This window comes from Myotis brandtii, unplaced genomic scaffold, assembly GCF_000412655.1.
Source record: "Myotis brandtii unplaced genomic scaffold, ASM41265v1 scaffold23, whole genome shotgun sequence".
Lineage (NCBI taxonomy): Eukaryota > Metazoa > Chordata > Mammalia > Chiroptera > Vespertilionidae > Myotis > Myotis brandtii.
In genome coordinates this window covers 4,772,757-4,787,501 of record NW_005358649.1, presented here as the reverse complement: position 1 = coordinate 4,787,501, position 14,745 = coordinate 4,772,757, and the positions used below count along the sequence as shown (strand labels likewise).

The 14,745-nt window shown below is 45.9% G+C and overlaps 1 long non-coding RNA gene across 1 annotated transcript; it reads left to right on the top strand.

The window, feature by feature from the left end:
• Positions 1–217: 217 nt before the first annotated feature.
• Positions 218–13,851, top strand: LOC106726130. Its single transcript, XR_001362149.1, has 3 exons — positions 218–268; positions 1,101–1,227; positions 13,411–13,851. It is a non-coding gene; the product is annotated as an uncharacterized LOC106726130 (long non-coding RNA).
• Positions 13,852–14,745: the final 894 nt, after the last annotated feature.

The window sequence follows — 14,745 nt, the reverse complement described above, 5'->3', positions numbered from 1 at the left end:
GTGATGTCTTTATCTGGTTTTGGTATCAAGTTAATATTGCCCTCAATGAATTAATTAGTAATTGTTTCCTCTTCCTATATTTTATGAAGAATTTTCTGTAGGATCAACATTATTTCTTTTCAAATGTTTGATGAAGTTTACTAATAAGACCATTAATATTTTCTCAATTTCTCTCTTTTGTTTTTATAAGAGACCATTTATTGGGTAAATTACAGAGGTAGAAGAAGTCATTCCTACAAGAAATGGGCTTAGCAAACAAGCTATCCAGGTAAAGGAAGGGCCCTTGGAGCTTGGGAGTGCCTGGGATGGGGGCAGGCAGAGGAGAGGAGGGGCAGGGGAGGGAGAAGAGGGGGAGCTTGACGCTAATGATAACGTGGGGTTGGGGGGGAGGGGAAGGGAAAGGCATGGGCGTGCTCCCGGGAGGGAGAGCGCCTCAATTCCTCTTGAGTCTGTTTTAGTAATTTGTGCTATTCTAGAAATTTGGTCACTTTACCTAAATCTCTAATTTGTTTGCATAAAGTTGTTCAGAATATTCCCTTAAAAGATTTAATTTCTGTGGGGTCTCTAGGTATGACACCATTTTTATTTCTGTTTTGGGTATTTTGTGCCTTCTCTCTCTTTTCTCTTCTTGGTCAGTTCCACTAAAGGTTTATCAGCTTCATGGGGCTTTCTGAAAAACCAACTTTTGGTTTCCTTGGACTCTTCTATTATTTCTCTCTGTCCTATTTGTTAATTTCCACTCCGATCTTTATTATTTCCCACCTCGTACTTTGGGTTTGAATCAGTCTTTTTTCCTAGCTTTTTGACATGGAAGATTAAACTACTGATTTTAGACTTTCTTCCTTTTCAATGTAAGTGTTCAAAGCTATAAATGACCCATTCAGCATGCTTTAGCTGCTGCCAAAATGTTGATACGGTGGCTTTTTTCCAGTTTGGTTCAGTTCAAAATATTTGCTAATTTCTATTTCCTGTGTGATGTCTCTCGACTCATCATGTTTTATGAATAACCTGAATTTTTCCTTCATACCTACTGGACACAAGATGTATCAATGAATTGAGTGGACAACAGAGAATGTGACTGAAACCTATTCTGTCTCGAGGTCCGTGCCTGTCACCATAAGGTCACAGCGAGAGGCCCCACAGCCTAGTGGTTATGAGCAGTTGACTCTGAAGCCGGGTCAGCTTTTTTGAGTACCATCTTTATCGTTGCTGGATCTGCAACCTTGAGTAAGTTCTTTAATCTTTTGTAACCCAGTTTCCTCACTCTGCACCATAAAGTTACATAAATGAGTGATGTAGGTAAAGCACTTAGTGTCTGGCATGAAGTAAGTCTCATATGTTAACTCATTAATAACTCAGCCTAAGAGGTCTCTCCCTTTTAACTATTAACGGCGGCCAGTGGAATTGGATGGAGAACATCTAAGGCAGTGATGGCGAACCTATGGCACACGTGTCAGAGGTGACACACGAACTCATTTTTTGGGTTGATTTTTCTTTGTTAAATGGCATTTAAATATATAAAATAAATATCAAAAATATAAGTCTTTGTTTTACTATGGTTGCAAATATCAAAAAAATTTCTATATGTGACACGGCACCAGAGTTAAGTTAGGATTTTTCAAAATGCTGACACGCTGAGCTCAAAAGGTTCACTATCACTGATCTAAGACAAAGGGGAAAACACGCCGAGCTCAAAAGGTTTGCCATCACTGATCTAAGGCAAAGGGGAAAATGAGTTTCTGTGTTGGAAGAATTCTTAGAGGAGCAAGTGTCGGTTGAAACCAACACCTAACTTTTTATTTGAAAGAAATAGCCTTCTGTGAAATGTGAGTACATGTCAGAATTTTTTTTTTAAATCTCAGATTAAAAAGGATGATATCCCTTCCGTGCCCCTCCCCACCACGCACACACATCTTTCTTATATCTAAAGCATGATTAATATCACGAGAATCCTAACTATCTGAGCTAGTGGCAATTTTCCTTTGTGATGTCATTCATGTCTTTAGTTACTCTTTCCTTTCAACTCTTGCCATTCATAATATTTACTATATTTGTTAAGGCATCTGTTTCACCACCAAAGTGTAAGTTTCACCACCAAAGTGTAAGTTATGTAATTTTTTCCTGAGCCCTGTGATAGTAAGTTGCAGACATCATGAACTTTAACCTCAAAATATTTCCATGTGTATCCCTTAGGAACTAGGGTAGTCTCTTACATAACAGCTATATAATTAGGAAATTTAACATTGATACAGTATTGGCACTAAAACAAAATGGGTCATATGCACATCTCACTCGTTGTCCCAGGGCTGTTGTATAGCAACGCCTTCGTTGTGATGAGCATCTGGTCCGGGATGACACACTGCACTGAGATGTCATATCTCTTCAGTCTCCTTTCATCTGGAATGGTTCCTCAGAATTTCTTTGTCTTTTACAAAATTGATTTTTTTTTTAAGAGAACCAGCCAGTTGTTTAGTTGAATTTCCTTCAACTTGCGTTTACCTGGTAGTCTCTGTGTGACTTGACTCAGGTTACACGTTCTTGGCAGGATCACGACATTAGTGATGTTGTTCCTTTCTCAGTGACTGCCTCCAGAGGGATGTGATGCCAGTTTTACCTGTAACTGGTGCAGTAAACGTCAATCACTGCTTAGGGTGGAGTCCATCTCGGGCTCATTCTTACGAGTTGAATGCCTAAGCTCCCCGTGGGACACCAAGCCATCGTTCTTATGTGATCGGTGGGTTATGTGGAGCCGTTCCCATGGTTTCCTGGATAGTCCGAGTTACAGGACCCTTTGGTAAGGGATGGATGGGTTCAGGATGTACGTTGAAAGTTAGATTTGGAAGAAGTGGAGGTCACACCCTCAGAGATTCAGTAAGCCCATGGCCAGATAGTTTGCAAGCTGGTGGGAAAGGGTTAATAAGGACAGGGGCCATCTGGTTTCCCTTAAGGAGAGTTGAGCATTCCCCAAATATCATTCCTCTACACCTGAAGAGGTTCACTGGTCCTGTTCCCATGGAGTCCTCAACCAATGCAGCCTGGACCTGTGATTTATAGAAAAAGTAGCTGTTCCTTCATTTTCCCCACAATGGCTTCATTCTTACCTTATGAACCTGCTCTGTCAGTGTTCGCTTTGATTTATGGAAGATTTCAAACTCCCCAAGTAACGATTCCTTTTCTTTTCATTAAAGTTAATCCCCACAAAGACACTTTCATCTGCTGATTAGTCACGCCCCAGCGAACCTTGCTAACCAGAGGCGACGTTATTGATGTGTTAAAGATGTAATCTTGAAGTCTTGGGGCCACTGGAGAAACCCCAACATGTTATTTGACAGTCACAACCTCACAATGTATGGCCTCCTTTGAGCGGCGTTGGTCCCACGCGTTCCTTGGGGTCCATAAATCTCTCTGGCCAGACTGCCTGTGAGGGCTGAGTTCTTGTGGGGCCGAGTTTCGGCTGCCAACACGCACTGCCCTGCACTCAGGCTACTGTGGAGTCTTCTCCAAACTCCAGTTTCCATTCCCCATGACATGTGTCCAGCAGAAAATCTATGACACCAGAAGCAGCCGCTCATTGTTTTATACCTGCCCCTTGGCCTTCCTCAGAAGTTTGCACCAACCCACAAGTCAACAAGACTGTCATTTGGCTACCAATGGCACTAAGCCTTCTTCCTACCTGTTGATTCCAAGCGATGTGCAAGGGTGAGACTCATCATCTAGTGAGTCTCATTAGATGATGGTGAATCCTATTCGCACAGAAGAGCAGCCTACATGGAAATGTGAAGAAATTCCGCAACAGTCAATTTTGTTATTGTTGACAGTATTACAGACGTCCTCCACTGCCCCCTCTCTGCCCCCTCTACCCAGCCCCTGCCCTACCTCTCAACAATCAATTTTAAATTTGTAGACTCTCCCCACACCCCCCAAATAAGTAGATCTTGAACCTTTTTACAGATGTGAGGTTCAGTTTGGTCTGAGGCCAGTGTTTCTCAACAGGCAGTTCATGGGACAGCAAGGTCCCTGCATTGTAGGATGTTTAGTGTTTAGCATTTTCAATGCTCACAGTAAATCACAAGAGAGACCCCTACTTGTTGTGATCATTTTAAATGCCTGCAGAATTTTGCCCCCTGCAAACATTTTTAACTGTCCCCTGGGAAGGTATAGCGTGCACATGGACACACACACCAGCTAAGAATCACAGCCTTAAACAAACATATAAAACAGAGAAGAAGAAAGGGATATGTGGGTACCACCTTCCCAATATATGGGCAGAAGATGCATTCTAGGAAAATATAGTCTTGACCCCGGCATTTGATCCAAGTTCTTGTGGTTTTGGTGTTTTTCAAATAGCACCCATTTATTAGCACATAGTTCCATAGATCAGAAGGCCAGGTGGGCTCCGCTGAGGTCTGTGCTCAGGGTACCACCAGGCTGAAACCCAGATGTCTTATCTGGAGGACTTCTCTTAAGGCTCATGGAAAGAATTGCTTCTGGGCTCATTCAGCTCCTTGTGGTTGTAAGACTGACGTTCCCCCCCCACCTTTTTTTTTTTTTTTGACATTCCCATTTTCTTGCTCAAGGTCTGCCAGCACCTGCTCTCAGCTTGGAGAGGCCACTCACATTCCTTCTCAGGTAGCTGCCTCCATCTTCACACCAGCAACATCTTGAATCTTTCTCTCACTTGGAATCCCTCTGCCTCCCTGTTCTACCACCAGCCAGAGAACATTCACTCAGTTCATCAACTGGCCTACACCCTCTTTATTGAGGTGAGCCCACTGATCATGAGTGTGAATGTCAGGGCAATACCAGATGCTATAAAACATTTGTAATGGCTTACTCTCAATTTTTTGTACCTAATTCAATGAGAACCAGTTTATTTTCCTAAATGACAAAATAAGTTTTTAATCATTTAATTACACATGAGATAGATGAACACATTCTTCCAAAAACTCTGAGCATTGCTGTGATATTGTGATCTATAATAAGACATATATGCTTGGCCTTGTCTTTGGTTCTGGCACCGAGCTGCTAAAACCCTTGAGATTTCCTCAATGATGAGAATGATAAGGATAGGATATCTGCTATGTTAATAAGGTGACTTTTGGAAAGCCATGGAGTAACCTAAGAATGACAGCTGGTTGCCAGGGGAACCAAGCAAATGATTAGAGGGTTGGCACTTTTAGTCCCACCCCTGACCTCTGGGAGCAAAGAGGGGCTGTTTCAATGACCTTAGTTTTGTAACAGGTCTTGATCTCACAGGGAGCAAATCTTATCTCTTCCCTTTGGGACTTATTCAGATTGCCTTGGTAATTCTTAAGCATTTACTCTTCTGTGGGAATTTGACAATCAGTTTGTCAAGTGTTCTAAAAAATCATATTGGGATTTTGATTAAAATTACTTTAAATTTATGACTAATTTGGGGAGCATCACATAGTCTTTTCCAAAAACTTGTGAAAATGAGACAAAGGAAAAATATAAATGCAAAGATGTAAAATTTCAAGCTGGAAAGGGCTGGTTCTAAAACCTTTAAAAGCTGCAGAGACTACACACACTTTTTAAAAAGTGGAGAAGAAGCCCAGGCAGCGGGGCTCAGTGGTTGAGTGTCGACCGATAAACCAGGAGGTCATGGTTAGATTCCCTGTTAGGGCACATGCCTGGGTTGCGGGTTTGATCCCCGGTGTGGGGTGTGCAGGAGGCAGCCAATCAATGATTCTCTCTAATTATTGATGTTTCTATCTTTCTCTCTTTCTCCTTTCCTCTCTGAAATCAATAAAAACATATATGTATTTTTAAAAGTGGAGAAGAAAAGCCCAGTTGTTCATTTAACTATTGGGTTTTGAGTGCCTACTGTATGCCCAGTGTTATCCTATGCATTCAAGACTTATCACTGAAAAAGCAAGCACAGCTTCTAACTTGATGGAATTTGCATTGTAGTAGAGAAGACAAAAGACAGACAACTAAACAAATGCATACACGACTACTGCTGGTCATCACAGTGCCAGGAAGGGAGTGAGCCCAGGACGCTGAGAGAGTGGATGGCCCTGGACAGTCTCTTTGAGTCAAATGGAAGTCAAAGGCTGGAGGATGGGGAGCAGGGGGGAAGTCTGAGGGTCAAAGGCCTTCAGGTGGAAGGGACTGTTGCCTTGAGGATCCCAGAAGCCAGCATGGAGGTGAGGCCCACACCACTGGGGGACTGAGGGTCACAATATGGAGTTCAGATTTTATTTTACTTTCAGTGAGAAGCCAGGGACGGTTGAGATAAGGGAAAAGTTGAGTGCTGGAATAGGTGAACAGTAACAAATTTGAGAGTGGATATCTTCTGGAACCATCATTTAGTGTGTTTTTGAATTTTTAGAAAATTTTACTCTTTTCCCCATTGCTATACTTTCCTTCCTTTCCAATGTCAATGTATTATTTTTGCTTTTATTTTATTTTTTAAAACCTTTATTGTTGAAAGTATCACATACATCCTTCTTTGTCCCCCCCATTGACTCCTTCTAGCCCACTCCTGCTTCCCACCCCAGGCCTTCACCACCCTATTGTCTGTGTCCATGGGTTATGCATATATGCATACAAGTTCTTTGGTTGATCTCTTCCCACCCACCCATCCACCCACACCTTCCCTCTGAGATTTGAGAGTCTTCCATGCTTCTATATCTCTGGATCTATTTTGTTCATCAGTTTATTTTGTTCATTAGATCCACATATGAGTGAGATCATGTGATACTTGTCCTTCTCTGACTGGCTTACTTTGCTTAGTATAATGCTCTCCAGGCCCTTCCACGCTGTCAATGTTAATCTTTTGGATTAACATTGGAAAGTAATCGCAGGTTAGCAAGAGATTATGGTACTGTCTTTTTTGAAGTAAACTGGTAAATAAACTGTTTTCTTTCTTTTTGACGGGTAGCAGCTTTGCTGTGCTAGTTAGCTGGGGTGGGGGGCGGATTTAATTTTCCTTCCTCTTGACTATAAAATAAAATCAAACTTTGAGGTGATGAAAGTGGAGTTTGTGCTAAAAGCCAGCGGGACCATCACCAGCGTGGGGCACTCGGCCCCTCCCTGCGGCTACAGGCAGGCACCATGGATTCACCCTGGCTCACCTACTCCAGGCCCAAGGTATCAATCAGCGAGCACAGAGTACCCGTGAATGCAATTTGTTTCATTTCGCTCATCAAAAGCCTTGGCCGGGCTCCACAACAACCGGTAATACAAACACTCAGTTACTGTAGATGGGATTAAGTGTAATGTTTTGTTATGGATCAGAAACTGGCTTAGAAACAGGAAGCAAAGACTAACACAAGCTCTGGGTAAAAACACACGGACAAGGGAAGCCTCCACTACCTGTCGTTGGGAGTGGTCTTTAAAAAACCATTGTTGCAAACCATACAAAGACAGAGTCGAGGTTCAAGTTTGCAAAGAGCAATGTTAAGAACTCCAGAGTCAGACAGATCTGTCCTTGGGCACATTATTTAGCCTGTAAGCCTCATTTTTCTGATCTGTAAAGTGGAAATAATTGTACCTTTTCATTGAATAAATGAAGTAGTGCGTTTTATATTAGTGCCTGGGGTTCCTCTGACGGAGTCATTAGTCTTATTTCAGAAAGGAAAATACCAACCTGATGAGGACTTACTACAGAAAATCTCAATGAAACTGTATGTTAAGCCTGAAGAATATATGGAATACATGGTCCAAAAATAGAGTTACTATCTTCAGACAAACTCTGGGCTTCTTCCAGCAGCATGCATCTTATTTGGTGATACCACCTTCGCCTTGTATCTGAGTTTGAGTCCCAGAGCTCAGCCTTAGGGGCTCAGCGCCTCCCTCCCCACCCTCATCTCACCCCATCCACTCACCTGGTCTTATTTCTAAATAGTGATCAAGGTTTTTTTTCTCTCTCTCTGCTTTTTAGCTCTTTAGATCAGGCGCGGACAAACTTTTTCTAAAAGGGGTCAGAGAGTAAATAGGTTTTGCTTTGCCAGCCCAGAGGAAACCACTGAGCCCTGTTATTCTAGCACAAAAGCAGCCGTAGACAATTACGTAAAAGAATGAGTGTGGCTGTGTTACAATAAAACTTTATTTACAAAGCAGGTGGAGGGCTGGATTTTGCCCACAGTATGTAGTTAGCTGATTCCTAATGTAAGCACCTACGATCTCCCTGAAGGCCTGATCTAATCTTGTCACTTGCCATTTGAAATCTTTCAATGGCTTCCCATTTTTTGGCAAAGGGTGGTCTTGGATCACATGATTGAGCTGCTTTTTAAAACGCAGAGTTCTAGGGTCCTCTTCAGAGCCAATAAGACAGCATCTGTGGAGGACAGGCTGGGGAGCTGGATATTAACAACCCTCCCTTGAAATCAGAATGTAGCCATTCTCAAAGTGGGGCCCATGAACCCCTAAGGGTTCCCCATATACTTTTGGGAGGGCATTTTTAAAAAAAAAATGTTTTTATGGATTCTAGAGAGAAGAAGGGAGAGGGAGAAAGGGACAGAAACATCAATGATGAGAGAGAATCTGGTCGGCTGCCTCCTGCACATCCCCTACTGGGATTCGAGCCCACAACTCGGGCATGTGCCCTGACTGGGAATTGAACTGTGACCTTCTGGTTCATGGGTCGATGCTCAACCACTGAGCCACACCCGCTGAGCACTTTTGGGAGGTGTTTTGTTGCAGAAAAGAATATGGAGTATGTTGGGGGCTGGAGGGGAGCCTTGTGGAGAAGGTGGTAACTGAGGAAAGGCCTGAAGGAGGAAGCCACCTGAGCGCATCTCTGGGAGGAGGGTTCCAGGCAGAGAGCCCAGCACCTGTGTCTGGTGAGATGGCTGTGGTTGGTGTGGAGGGAGGAAGGGCAGAGAGCAGAGGACGACGCCTGAGAGCAAAGGGTCCAGGCCAGATGGTGTAGGGCCTTGAAGGCCATTGAGAGACTTGGCTTTAATTCAGAATAAAGTGGGAGCCCTTGGAGATTGTGAGAGGCTCAGATTCCTAAACCATTCCAGGAATCCCGCCATCGCTTCCTCCTCCCTCTCCCTCAGCCTGAGCTTGTGTCTCCCTCCCCCGAGGGCAGCAGGCTCCTTGGGGACCCAGGCTCTGGCTCACCTGCCTTTGCCCTCAGTGCCTCCCGAGGCCCGGGACCCCGTGGGCATTCAGCAAACGCCGATGGGTGTGAAGTTGCCTTCGTCTTCCTCCGTGGCCGGATGCTGACTTTGGTTCGGGAAGGACTGCTTGAGAAACATGCAGTCTTCTCCAAATATTTATTTTCCTATGAGCAGCTTCATAAATGACATATTATCTTTTTATTTAAAAAAAATCCCAGCATCAAAAACACTTCACCAGAGAACCAGAAATCAACATGCCTTTCCTTTGCGATCATAAATAAATCTGAATAAAAAATTAGTGTTTTCCGGAGGCGATTCCGTGGCCTTCGGAAAGTACATCCCTCTTCTCGGACTTGGGTCATCGGGGAGTTTCGCAATTCTCCTTTCCGCTCTTCTCAGAGAGCAGCCGCCTCCTGGGTGCGTCTCCTGGCCTCCCGGGAGGACCTCTCCGGGCATGGTTTCCTCTCACCATCTGAGGAAGGGAGTGGACACTTTCTACTCACCACCACGCTTCCTTCCTGACCCCCGGGCTGCGGAGTTTGGCTCCCTCTCCTTCTGGCTCCGCGTTTGCTTCCTCTCAGAACTGACAACCTGTCACCTCCCTGGCTGCCCACAGACCTGGACACCTGGGGCTCGAAGCACACCTGCCTGGGAGAGGCCCCCAGGCACCCCGGCCTCTGTCCCTTTCCTGCCAAAAAGGGCACCAGGGGCCTAAAAGCACCCACGTGCTGTTCCCACGCTTGCGGCCTCGTGCACTCTAAGGGAGGAGACTTTAAGGAAAAAGAATGTCCCTGGTCAAAGAAGTCCTGGTCTTTTATGTGACATACATTTGTGTGTGAGTGTGTGTTTTGTTGTTGGTTGGTGTGGTTTTTGTATGTGTGAGTGTATTTTTTTGTTGTTGGTTGGTTTGTTTTTTTGTGTGTGTGTGAGCGTGTTTTTGTTGTTGGTTGGTTTGGCTTTTGTATGTGTGTGAGTGGGTTTTTTTGTTGGTGTGGTTTTGTGTATGTGTGTGAGTGTGTTTTTTTGTTGGTTGGTGTGGTTTTGTGTATGTGTGTGAGTGGGTTGTAAGTGTGTGGCCCCCACGGTGCTTTGTTCCTACCAGGAGCTGGCTGCTCTCTTGTCTGCATTTATGAGAAGTTGGATGGTTCCTGTTCTGGGTCTAAGAAGTCATTGACCTAGGGGACAGCAATGTTCGGAAAGCTGATGAGTTCTCTCAGCGCAGGAGGGATCTGTGAGTGTCCCCCAGCCTGCGACAGTGGCGGACCTGTGCGGGCCTGCGGAGCAGGGCTACACGGTGTTCTGGGTCTGTGGTTGGTGCGGCGCCCAGCACAGTGCGTGTCCTGTGGAAGGAAGGGCGCTCCCTTCATATTTGTTAAATGGCAGAATGTGAGATGTCCCCTAATGTTCCCATAGTAACCTGTGCGCTCCCTGGGACTTCCTTCTCCCCATAACTCTGCTCCACCCCAAAGAGGCAGCCACGGAGAGGCATTCGTTGCCCCAGGAAATGAACACTTGGAAAGACAGGATTTTGGAGGGAACTCAGAGCAGAAGCCATTGCGTTGGACAACTTCCTTACGAATTAGATGTTCTGAGTTAGTGGAGAACAGAGGGGGAAGCCAGGAGGGTCAGGACGAGTTCCTCCCCTTCTCTGCCATCATTCCTCTAGACCACTTCCAGCGGGGAGCTGGCAGCACACACCCAGGTGTGTCTGAGGAGCTGGAGAGAGATGAGACCTGAGACCTGGCTTTGGTCAGGGACCAACACCCCGGAGCACATGTGGCTGTGATGGCGACGCCTCCCCGGGGAGTGGAAGAAGGTTCCCAGGAGCCGAGGCCAGCACTGACTAGGGGACAACCTGTGTCCGTGGGCCCAGCAGCAGAACATCCCAGGGGCTGTTTGTGACACCAAATATGTGGCAAAGGTGACAGCCACTCTACCGGCAGCCTGCCTACCTGTTAGAGCGGAACAGCACCTGGCATAAAGTAATCATTCGATAAATATTTATTAAATTAATGTGCAGAGGTATTCCCAAACTATTTCCAGTTTTCTGCACTTGGCTCGAGTAAATTCTAACCCACGTTGTGTCTGTTGCTCGTTTATAAAGCAGAGATGTTATAACACCTTCCCTAGGGACCGGGGAGAGAGAGCTCGGCAATCGGTTTGACCACACACCCTGCGAGGCATCGTAGGGATGGCACTGCCCTCAGACACGCTCCCCAAACCTAAGTTACTGGTTGGAAGGGCAAGAATCAGCGAGTCCAAGGATAAAGTCAGGCGCGGCCAGTGTGGCTGGCTCGTGTGGCTCAGTGGTTGAGCATTGGCCTATGAACCAGGAGGTGGCTGGATCGATTCTGGGTCAGGGCACATACCCTGGTTGTGGGCTCGATCCCCAGTGTGGGGACGTGCAGGAGGCAGCCAATCAATGATTCTCTCTCATCATTGATGTTTTTATTTCTCTCTCCCTCTCCCTTCCTCTCTGAAATCAATAAAAAAATATTTTTAAAAAAGATAAAGTCAGAAGAAAAACCGTCTAAGAGCCAGATGAGGCTGACCATCATTGCCAGAGGAAGAGTGTAGGGAGAGACTCCAAGGGAGAGGATATGGGAATACGAGGAGGAATGAAATGAGAGAGAGGGAGAGAAGACAGACACCCTACAGTGCACGGGACAGCCCCACAATAAAACAGTGTCTGGCCCCCAAGGCCTGTCAATTCCAAGCCTCTTAGAACCTCTTAGAACAGTGGTTCTCAACCTTCCTAATGCCGTGACCCTTTAATACAGTTCCTCATGTTGTGGTGACCCTCAACCATAAAATTATTTTCGTTGCTACTTCATAACTGTAATTTTGCTACTGTTATGAATCGTAATGTAAATATCTGATACGCAGGATGTATTTAGGCGACCCCGGTGAAAGGGTCGTTCGACCCCCAAAGGGGTCGCGACCCACAGGTTGAGAACCGCTGTCTTAGAAGGTATAGTCGTGGGAGAGAGTAGGTATATGAAAGAACTGAAAGCGGAAATGAGCATGGCGTGCTCCAGTTAGACAGACCATCAACATCCACGGCTGGAGTGGAGGGTGGTCGTCAAGATCTCATCATCAGAGAGAGGAGCCAGCAGTTCTCAATGCCAAGCTAAGGAGCCTGGACTTAGCATAAAAGCAGGCCCAACGCAAAAGGACAGCTCAGAGCCCCTTGTTCAAAATGATGAAGAGTTTCAAGACTCCGTAGCAGAGCACTGAACCCGGTGCAGGGCCTTCCCGGGCACGGGGCTCTGTGCGGCTGCCCTGCCGGTTTATCCGTGAAGCCCATACAACGCCGTGTGTAAGCGTTGAGGATGCATTGAAAGATTTTGAGCGGGAAAATTCTGGATTAGAGTGAATGAGTGAGGACAGGAAGTGGCAGACGGGTACCTCTGGTCAAACAGGAGATGGAGATCCCACAGAGAAGGTTGGTGGCTGCAGTGATGGGTGAGGGAGCACGTGTGATGTGATACCAGAGGTCCTGTCTCTATGGTCAGGGCTGGAGCCTGGATCCTGGAGGAGGCAGGAGTCATCGAGAGAAGGAGGACGTGTGGGAAAGGGAGCTGGCTTTGGGCGGTTGGTGAGGGGTAAGCAGTCCTAGTCACGGCCGAGCGTGGGACAAGGGCAAGGCCGCCCAGAGGAAATGCCCAGCTGTCAGCTGAAGACGAGGAAGCAAGTTCCCGTTTGGGAATACAGATCTTAAAGAGGCGAAAAGCCTTGTGTAACTGTTCCGTTTGGAAGCCATATGCAGTTTCTCAGGAATTAAGTGGATAGATAAGCAGGGTGCTAAGAAACAGATGAGTAGTTTAAAATAATATTTCCTACCTCCACTTAAAGGAAGCGGGCAATTAGTCATGAGGTTGGAGCCCGCAGCCCGGGGGAAGGTTTTTCCAATTGCTGTTTCCACGAGGAGGGGGCTTGTGCAGGATAACAGATCTGTTTCCATCTCTCAGAGCTAAAACACGCTAAACTAATAATAATAATAATAATAATAATAATAATACTGAAATACTGGCAAAAGCTAATCAGCATTAACTGTCAAAGGGCTCCTGTGACAGGTCCGCCCCTCCCCGCCCCCCAATCCACTTTTCCTCACTTTTTAATGATCCATTTATTTTTCAGGCAATTCTTTCAGGAATTTGAAAGTTTAAGCAGGGGTTACATGGAGAACTAACAGGAAATGTCTCATCTTTCCAAGTTTATTGTTGAGAGTGGCCAGATGTCATTTGTTTGTGAGTGGGAAATGGGAACTCAGATCACAGAACGTGAAATTTAAAACTCCACTCTTTCTCTCTTTTTTAAGGGAGTGGAGAGGAGAAACACACACAGGGAAGCCACTTTGCCTCCTGTGACTTCTGTTAACAGGGGAGTGAGCAGGGCAGCGAGCAGGACGCGAACAGCGGAACGGGGCTTGCTGTCTGCAGGCACCGCTGTCCTCCAGGTCTGTGCACACAGCTGGTCTCTGCCTGGCTGGCCGGGGTGTTTGGGAGCTCTCTGCGGATCTGCTGTAATTACACACCCCGGGAAGGGCCAGGAATGGAGGCCAGAGTTCTTATTGGTCATCATGCCCCAGAATAAAGACTGAGAGAGGGACTTACAAACAGTCCTTCAGTATTTAGCACTTATAAAAGCAATTATACTGATTTTTTTTTTAATTTATATTTTCAGCCTCTGTGGTTTAAACTCTGGGTCAAACACTTCCAGACTGTTCTGGGCTGGCTGGCTCCGATCTGGCCCCTTCCTCTCTAATTGCTCACTGACTGTCCCGGAAATACCCTCTTTGTCCCTTGCTGTTGCTACGATGGTGGTGGATGTAGTGGTGGGGGCGCAGGGGGGTGTTTGGCTGGTTCCCTCTTTGGCCAGGTGTTTTCCCCAGTAGTTGCCATGGCAGCAGTATACAACAGAGGTTCTAAGAGGCTTGGAATTGACAGGCTGGAGGTGGGGCCCGAGTTCCTGTCTCCCCCCACGACTTGCTGATTCATCTGTCTTCCTCGGACGCACAGCACATAGACAGGACTGAGCTTCCCTGGAAGATGAGGCTCCAGGCCAAAGAGACGTAAACTTGGAATTGGTTATTGGATCACTGGGCCAACCACGGGGACACTCGGCTGAATGGAAGGATACAGAGCAACAAGATCCAAGAGCTGAGAACTTCTTGGCCAGTTTTGCAAAGGAAAAGGAAAACAAAGCCCCCACCTACCTGCTGGGCTGCCAAGGGCAACAGGAAAGAGTCTCTTCAACCCACCCCCCTCCTTCACTCAAAGCTAGTTAGCAGGTTTGTCTTCTCCAAGCCCTGCCTCAGATCCCGAAATCCCCACCTTAGTCTGTCTCTCCTTGGGGTTAAATCATTAAGGCTTCACACAATTCACCATAGCTAAGATTTGGAAACAGCCTGAGTGCCCATCAGCAGATGAGTGGATTAAAAAACTGTGTACATCTACACAATGGAATACTACGCTGCAGTAAAAAAGAAGGAATTCTTACCATTTGCAACAGCATGGATGGAACTGGAGAACATTATGCTAAGCGAAATAAGCCAGTCAGAGAAAGATAAATATCACATGATCTCACTCATTTGTGGAATATAATGAACAACATAAACTGATGAACAAAAACAGATCCAGAGACAGAGAAGCAT